General features: G+C 46.1%; 1 pseudogene; it reads left to right on the top strand.

Moving 5' to 3' along the window:
* The first annotated feature begins 671 nt into the window (after positions 1–671).
* Positions 672–2,463, top strand: LOC130861380 (surfeit locus protein 6-like; annotated as a pseudogene).
* The last annotated feature ends 6,032 nt before the right edge of the window (positions 2,464–8,495 follow it).

The raw sequence follows: 8,495 nt of genomic DNA on the forward strand, positions 1-8,495 counted from the left end.
GCAGGGACTCAGTCATGTGCCAACACCTTGAAAAAATACATATTCCTCCCCTGTATTCCCATTCTCCCTTCCAAGGATAGTTCACAATGGAAAGATAACTTCACTGGTCTTAGAAAATGCACTAGAGCAATCCCACTTCCTAAAGGAACCACACCCTGGTCCCCTGGTCATCACAAAAAAGAGAATACTAGGAAAACACAAACATGAGAAAATAATATATGTGTGCTCATCCTGTCTCCTTTTGAATGTCAGCCTCCTGAGGGCAGGAAACGTTTCTTCTTGGTGTTCTTTCTGGTACCAAGTGTCCTTTATACACAAGTGAATTTATAAAAGAAACTCTTGATGAAATCCAAAAGGCTTTTCTTACTTTTCCTCTCCTTTGTTTATCTTGTGTCTCTCTGTAAAACCACATTTTTAAAAAAAGAAAACAATAAAGGAGAAAGGATAAGTGAAGGAGAGAGTGTGAAGAAGTAGAGTAGCACTTTACATACACATCAGCCAGCCTCAGAGACAGCCCACAAAGTAGGCACTACTACAGCCCACAAGGTGGGTACTACATTTTACAAAGAACTTGAGGCTTATAAGATGGTAAGTAACTTGTCCATGACATACAACTAACAGTTGGCAGAGCCAAGTTTCAAACTCTGATGAGTATGTAGAATTTGGAGTTTATGTATTGCCAGGTAAGTGCAGCACTTCTGACAATCAATTGAGCTAACAGCCTGAACAAAAAACAAAAACAGGGAGTTCCCTGGTGGTGCAGTGGTTAAGAATCACCTGACAATGCAGGGGATATGGGTTTGATCCCTGATCCAGGAAGATTCCACATGCCACGGAGCAGCTAAGCCCATGTGCCACAACTACTGAACCTATTCTCTAGAACCCGTGAGCCCCAACTATTGAGCCCATGTGCCACAACTACTGAAGCCCACACCTAGAGCCCATGTTCCACAACAAGAGAAGCCTCTGCAATGAGAAGCCCGCACACCACAGTGAAAGGTAACTACTGCTTTCTGCAACTAGAGAAAGCCCACAAGCAGCAATGAAGACCCAATGCAGCCAATAAAGAAATAAATAATTTTTTAAAAGAAGAAAAACAAAAACCCACACTACAATGATCCTAAAATCTGATAAAAACTGGTAAAGTCAAAGACTTATCTTGGCCAGAAAGCAATCTTAGGAAAGCACCTATAAAATTTCTAAATTTAAGCAACATAACTTCCTGATGAGTCTTCTAATAAATTAGCTACAAAATGTTTATATGAGGCAACTTGTTTTATGGGGTTACTATCCACAAACGAGTTAAGTGACTATGCTACTTTATACTACTTTCCTATTGCTGAGTAACAAATTGCTACAAACTCAACAGCTTTAAAAAGTACCACTTATCAGTGCACAGTTTTGCAGAAGTCCAGCACTCCTGGCATGGCTAGGTTTTCTACTGCCAATATTACGAGGCTGAAATCAAGGTGTGGGCCACCTTGTCTAGGGATCTGGGGGAAAACCCACTTCCAAGCTCATTGCTGTTGGCAGAATTCAGTTCCTTGTAGTTGTAGGACTGAGGTCCCCATTTTCTAGGTAGCCACTGCCAACCAGGGGAGACTCTCTGCATTTACAGTGGTGATGTGAGATGGTTTTGGGTGAGGGTAGTGGGACTTGGGGGGCGGGGGGGGTGTTCTGAGGCAGCGCCTCCATGAGAAGATACAGGAGGCCCACGGCCAGGGCAGCACCATGAAGCCATCTCCTGAGTCTTTGGAAAAAAGACGACAGAGAAAGCAGGAGCTGGACCAGAAGAAGGGGGAGCAGAAGGAGCTGAGAGCAAAGGAGAAGGCAGCCAAGACCCCCGCGCACGCGGGTCCGGAGGCCGCAGAGCCGCCCCTGAGGCACCCTGCGAGGAGGCGCAGGGACAGCCGCGGTTGCTGTTCAGTAAGGTGGAGATGACCGAGGAGGAGCCCGCCAGCAAGGAGCAGCGCAGGAAGAAGTGGCAGAAGCTGAGGGGGAACCTAACGCCGCTGACGGGCAGGAACTATTCACCGCAGCTGCTGGAGCGCCTGCAGGCGCGGCAGGCCCGACTGCAGGAGCGCAGGACCCAGGACGCGGGCAAGGCCAGGGAGCTCGTGGCCAAGATGCTGTGGACCAACCTGCTGTCCAGGCAGAGGGCGTGAAGCTCCGCCACGACGAATGCCCGCTGTTGGAGGCCCGGAAGCGCCGGGAGAAGCGTTGGGTGCGGTGCAGGTGCGCGTGCGTGAAGCGCGCAGCACACGCGGTGGAGACGACGCAGCGCACGCGGTGGAGACGACGCAGCGCAGGCGGAAGCAGAACCTGCGCCAGAAGAAGGCGGCCCAGGCGGGGCTGCACCTGGAGAAGGCGCGCAAGAGGGGCCGGATCCTGCCCCCGCCATCGCCCCGCCGACCTGGAACGCCCGGCGGCTGGACCCTGTCCCCACCGCGACCCCCACCCTGACCCAGGCAGGCGCCGGCTCCCAGCAGAAGTGGACACTGTCACGCTCCCCTCAACCGCAGGGTCTAGAGGGCTCAGGCTGCGCGCGCGGGCGTGCGCGGAAGGGTCTTCAGGTCTGGGGGAGGGGGAGCCCAGAGCCGGGCTCCAGCCTCCTCTGGTGAGGCCGGCATGCTCCCTGAAAGTTGTGGGGTGGGGCACAGGGCACAGTGAGGAGGGAGTGGGCATCTGAGGGGCTCTTCCCTGGCCCCCTTTCCTCTCCGTGTCCACAGGAACAGGAGCGGAATGGCCTTTGTGACTGCTGTGTCACTCCAAAACTGACTTGGAAAAGCTAAAAATCAGCCCCTGTAGGCAGAGCTGAAGGTGGAATTGGGTCAGTAACTGTGAGAAGGCAGAGCCATCCTCGGGTGTGCCTGGAATTGAGTTATTCTACGTTTATTTGTAAGACGGGTAAAAATTAAATTTTAAGATAAACATGCACTTTAAAAGTTCTAAGATAAGCACTGAAGGAAACAGTGTTACTAAACTATGAGGAAGAAAAATGGAGTGGTGGACGACACCCATCTAGGAGGAGGCAGGAGAGAGAAAGTAAAACCTAGAACTAAGTGAGGTGAATGGAGGATACAGAGTAAGAGGGCAGACTTAAGTCCAAGTCCACCGGCAACCAGATTGAATGCAGGACAAAATTCGGATCAATTTTATGGTATGTGGATTATACTTCAGTAAAACTGTTAAGAAAATACAGTGGTTCTGTGATTAGGTCAGGGCCACCTGGATAATCTCCCTTTGTAAAGTCAACTGTGCCATATAATATGACCTAATCACTGGAGTGAAATCCGTCCAAACTCCCAGTCTGGGGAATTAGCCAGAACATGTGTACCAGAGGAAGGGGTAGGAAATCTCAGAGGCCATTCTAGAACTCTGGTGACAGATTGAAAATAGTCCACATGATACATTGAACGAAAGAAACCAACATGAAATAGTATATGCTGTTTGCTTCCATTTATATGAAGTCCAAAATAGGCAATACTAGTCGGTGCTGCCAGAAGTCAAGATAGTGGTGACCCTTAAGGTCAAGGAGGGATGGAAAAAATAGCACACGGGGGAAAGGGATTTAGTCATTCAACAAGTACACACTGAACACCTACCAGATGCTAAATCAAGGCGGTTCCATGGCAATCAAGATACACCTCTGTCCATATATGCGGACTATAGAAAAATGGTACAAATCAACCGGTTTGCAAGGCAGAAATAGAGACACAGATGTAGAGAACAAGCATAGGGACACCAAGTGGGGAAAGCAGGGAGGGTTGGGGGGGAATGAATTGGGAGATTGGGCTACCAAATTGTACGCTCTAAATATATGCAGTTTATTGTCTGTTAACTGTATCTCAATAAAAGTTCTTAAAAAAAAAAGATACACTTCTGTCTTCATGGAGCTTTAAAATCTATCAGGGAAGACAGAGACCATTAAATAAACACCTACTATAAGTTGTGATAAGTATCACACTGGGGAAAGTAGGAGATGTTCCAAGAACATATGGCAGGGGGACCTACACTAGTTTAAGTGTTCCAAAATGACATTTAAATGGAGACCTAAAGGAATTTAGGCAGGCAAAGAAGGGATAACTGTTGACTTAGTGACTTTGGTTGACTGTAGACTGATCATTACTGTAAGACATAAATGAGAAAGGCCATGTGGTCAGCACCTCCATCATTATGAAAATGGTCTCTGGATGAATGGAAACTCTAGTCCTGCCCTAAACTGCACTGGTCAAACAATTCCTTTCATGCTAGGACATTATGAGTTCTGGACATTCTTCCATAAAATGAATATTGACAAGATAAAGTGACCTGAAAGTAACAACCACGTTGACATAGGAGCCTAAATCCATGTGAAATGAGTCAAGCAGAATGCACAGTGGCTTCCAGCTCAGGCTCCAGAATCAGAGTGCCTGATTGTAATGCTGACTCCACCACTGACCACATGTCCTTGATCACTGACCTTCTGTAAGCCTCCGTTTCATCATCTCTAAAATAGGGGCAGTATTGCTACAGTGCAAAGAAAAGTCTCTAAAAGGTAGCTTAAAAAAAAAAAAAAAAAAAAAACAGGGACTATACAAATATATTGAGGTGGAAGAAGATAGGTGATTCTGTGTAGTGCCGTGCTGATAGATTTTAAATGCATACAAGGAAGAAGTCCTCCCCTGCCACTCTCTCAGACTTACCAGCCACCCTACTGTCATTGCCCAGACACACCAAGCTCTCTTAAATGCCTGTGCATTTGCACATCTCCATCCTTTCTTCTGACATGTTCTACCCACTCTTGTTTGCTTAAAGAGCTTCTGTTCATCCTCCAAGTCTCAATTCATGCATTGCCTCATGGGGGAAGATTATCCTGCCTACATAAGACAGAACTGGGTGATCACTTGTCCATGTTTTCGTGGCATTGTGAATATCTCTAAAGTAACATGTATCACATTATACCAAAATTGCTTATTCATACATTCATCTCCTCATTGTTATGAGCCTCTTGAGAGATGAGACCATACACAGCACTTGGCACATAATAGAGAGCAAAAAATGTTCACTGAATGAATTGAACGAATGAATACTGATGCCTTATGAGTCAGTGAATTCCTGCCACCAGAAATGTTTAAACAAAGACGAGGTAGAAGTTTTGCAGAGATGTACAGAGAGAATTTAAGCATCTGATACTAAACCAGCTAACTACTAAATAGGACCCTCCACACCTGAGAGTCCTTGGTGCTAGGTGAAGAAAACTGGCAATCAAAGGCACAGAGAAGGAACAGTTATATATTTGGGGAATAGCAAGTGGCTTAGTTTCTCTGGGCAAGGGAGGACAAGTTGGAGATAGGATTGTAGCCAGAATGAGATGACACACCCAGAATGGTAAAGGAACATCATTTAATAAGAGTGCTATTTAAGAGGAGTAGGCGAGGTAAAGTATCCCTCATGGAATGATAAAGCCTGTTAGTGATACCAAGAGCAGGCCGCCATTCCAAAGAGGCAACAAGAAGGAAGTGGAGTTCCCAGAACCCTGTGGAAGGGGGGGTGGCAGGGTGGCTTGAGTAGAGGAATGGGATTTAGTCACTGCCAAAATCAAGGACCTACTGGAAGAGAGAGGGGAGGAATAAGTATCCAGGCACCCCATGTCCCTCTGCTGTCACCCTCCAAAGGCCTACCAGTGCCTGCCAATGGTCCCAGCCAAAGTCAGAGAGCAAGGGAGCCCTGGGAAAGTAACCTGCAGAAGCCCAGAGCAGGGCAGACAACGAGGGGCAGACTAACAGCATACACATCATTTGGTGAGCCCTCAAGAGCTGCCACAGAGTTTGGGGCATAAGGGTGACATGATCCAGGCTCTGCTTGAGGGCGGTTAGTTTGGTGGCTGTAATCAGAATGATCTCTGAATGCAAAGAGGGAGAGGGAGGCAGGGAAACAAACTAGGAAACCATTGAATCCATTCAAGTGAGAGGGGAGGAGCCTCAGCAAGGGGACCCCCTCATTATTCATGTCAGCCCTGGGAAAGCCCCTGATTCTCTGCAGATTGCACAATCCCTGAGCTGCTTACTCTCCACATAAGCAGCCCACTGAGTCACAAATGTGGAGAAAAAACTTCTCTAATAAACAGCAACGTCCCATTGTATAGCACAAGGAACTATGTTCAGTATCCTGGGATAAACCATAATGGAAAAGAATATGAAAAACAATGTATATATATATGTATAACTGAATCACTTTGCTGCACAGCAGAAAACACAACATTGTAAATCAACTATATTTCAATACAATAAAGAAAAAAGAAAGAAAAGAAACTTCTTCAAGCCAAGAAAATATTTCTGGTGTATACCTTTGAGTTTCCTCCCGATGTTCGCTTTCCCTCTTTTCCTCTGTGTCTAAAATTACACTGAGCAAGGCCAGAGGAAAGTAGCTGTGGCAACTAAAGGGCACAGTTAGAGCAGAGCACAGTGATGGAGTGGATCATAAAAAGCCAAACACTGAATACAGATCCATAGGAAGAAAGCCCCACTTGACTGTCAGTAACCACTTCCCCTAGATTCTGACATTTAATTCTTCCCTGGCTGCCCACCTTCTCCTCAAGCAATGACCAAACCCATCCTCCCTGGCTTCTTCCTTCCAAAAACTGTCTTCCTTGGGCCTCATCGCAAAGGGACTGATTCTCAGCTACCACATTCAGAAATAATCTGATGACCTTATCAGCAACTAGACCAGGAAGGGATGAATAGAAGGGTAACATTCCCTGTGTGAAGCCTTCTCTTTCTGCAGGAGCAGATTCAGATTCCTTCTTCCATGCCCGCTGCTCCTCGTCTTCACCAGCATCATCACACCAGGTGGGCACCCAGCCTTGGTGGGTGGAACCAGAGAGGCCACCTGATATTTCCTTCTACCAGGTGGATGGGAGACAGCTCCACTCTGCTTCTTGTTTTCTGTTCAGAATGAGACTCTTTTTACGTTCGTATTATTATGCAAAGTTCCCTGAAATAAAAAGAACAATGACTCTTTCGCTGTTTTAATGATACACAACACAGCAAAGCTCATTAGATTGAGATTTACTTTTTTTCTCCACTGCCTCATTAGAAGCTTAGCACCTCTAAGAGGATTACTTACAATGCATAATCACTGAGCACATGAAGGGCCTTTAAAAGACTTTTGTTTGTCTCTCAACAAACTCCTTGCCAGGCTTTTCAAAATCGAGGTGTAGAAGGAAAGAACATCTGACAAAGAAAAAGGCTGAGTTACCACACACCTCGAAGCTCTTCACCTGCTTGCAGCATTACCAACATCATCAGCAACATGATTCAACAAATCCTGACAGTGTCTATTTTAAGCCTGAAGGGGCAAAGGATACAAAGCAGCAACATCACGTGTGTGTGAGGATGCCACACACACACACACACACACACACACACACACACACACACTCTCATTCTTTCTCACCTGTCCTAAAGCAGTCGTCTTTTCATGATTAGAGGTTGCATTCATATTTGAGTTCTTAAATGAGCTGTTTATGAGAACCTTCCCCACTTCCCCACTCCACCAGTACGTCCACTCTGAAGGACAGCAGGAACACCAGCTGGTAAATCCATGGGCTTTTGCTTAGACACAGGGCAGTGGTGCAGACAGTCAGACGCCCCTCAATGGAAAATAGCAAGGCCAATACAGGCCAAAGTGGCAAGAAACCACTTAGAAACCACATGTGCCCCCAAAACAGTAAACAATACTGTGTGGATTTAACAATTCATTCTGTTGATGGATCCAGCACACAAGTATTTATCTTTCTACAAATTTGTTTTTGTTTCCTGACATCTTTTTAAAAACCGATTTTGATGACAGAAAACACTTTCTTTAATCCTTCTGATATTTGTACCCAGATCTGTTTTCTCTGCTAAGAACAGCACAAATAAATTGCCCGCATCATAATCCTGATGCACTCTCAATCTCTTAACCACGCTGTTTTCTCGTCTTTCAAATGGACACATTACAGCTGCCTTCCCAGTAGAGCCCAGTGCAAAGCGGGGAGGTGTGCCAAAGAGGGCCGAGAGATGGAAGTTTCCTCAGTGTGGGTAAGAGAACTGGCCCAAGGCAGGGGAGGGTGGCCACTGTGACCATCGCTCAGGTAGCTGCTCTTTCTTTCCTCTTCTGAGGGCTGGTTCTTGGCTGCTGGCTTAACTTTCAGAAAGCACCCCCACTTCTCCAAGCTTCATGAGTCAGCTCCTACTTTTGCATCTTATTTTCTTTAGCAAAAAGGAAAGGAAAGGAATCAGCACTGGAAAGTTCTGAGATTCAGGGAAGGTGAGTAAACAGCATGACTGTTTTCCCTTTAATGGAATATAAGTTCTTCCAGAGCAGAAGCAAAGTACAGGTGGCTCATGTGAACTATTAACACACTAAAATAAGCCAATCAGAGGAGTGTTCGGCTTCTTTTCAAAATCAGACCCTGTCTTTGCTGAGAAAGAGAAAAATATGAGGGGTCTGGAATTTTTTATTTTTTTCAA

Source organism: Hippopotamus amphibius, chromosome 1 (genome assembly GCF_030028045.1).
Source record: "Hippopotamus amphibius kiboko isolate mHipAmp2 chromosome 1, mHipAmp2.hap2, whole genome shotgun sequence".
Taxonomy (NCBI): Eukaryota; Metazoa; Chordata; class Mammalia; order Artiodactyla; family Hippopotamidae; genus Hippopotamus; species Hippopotamus amphibius.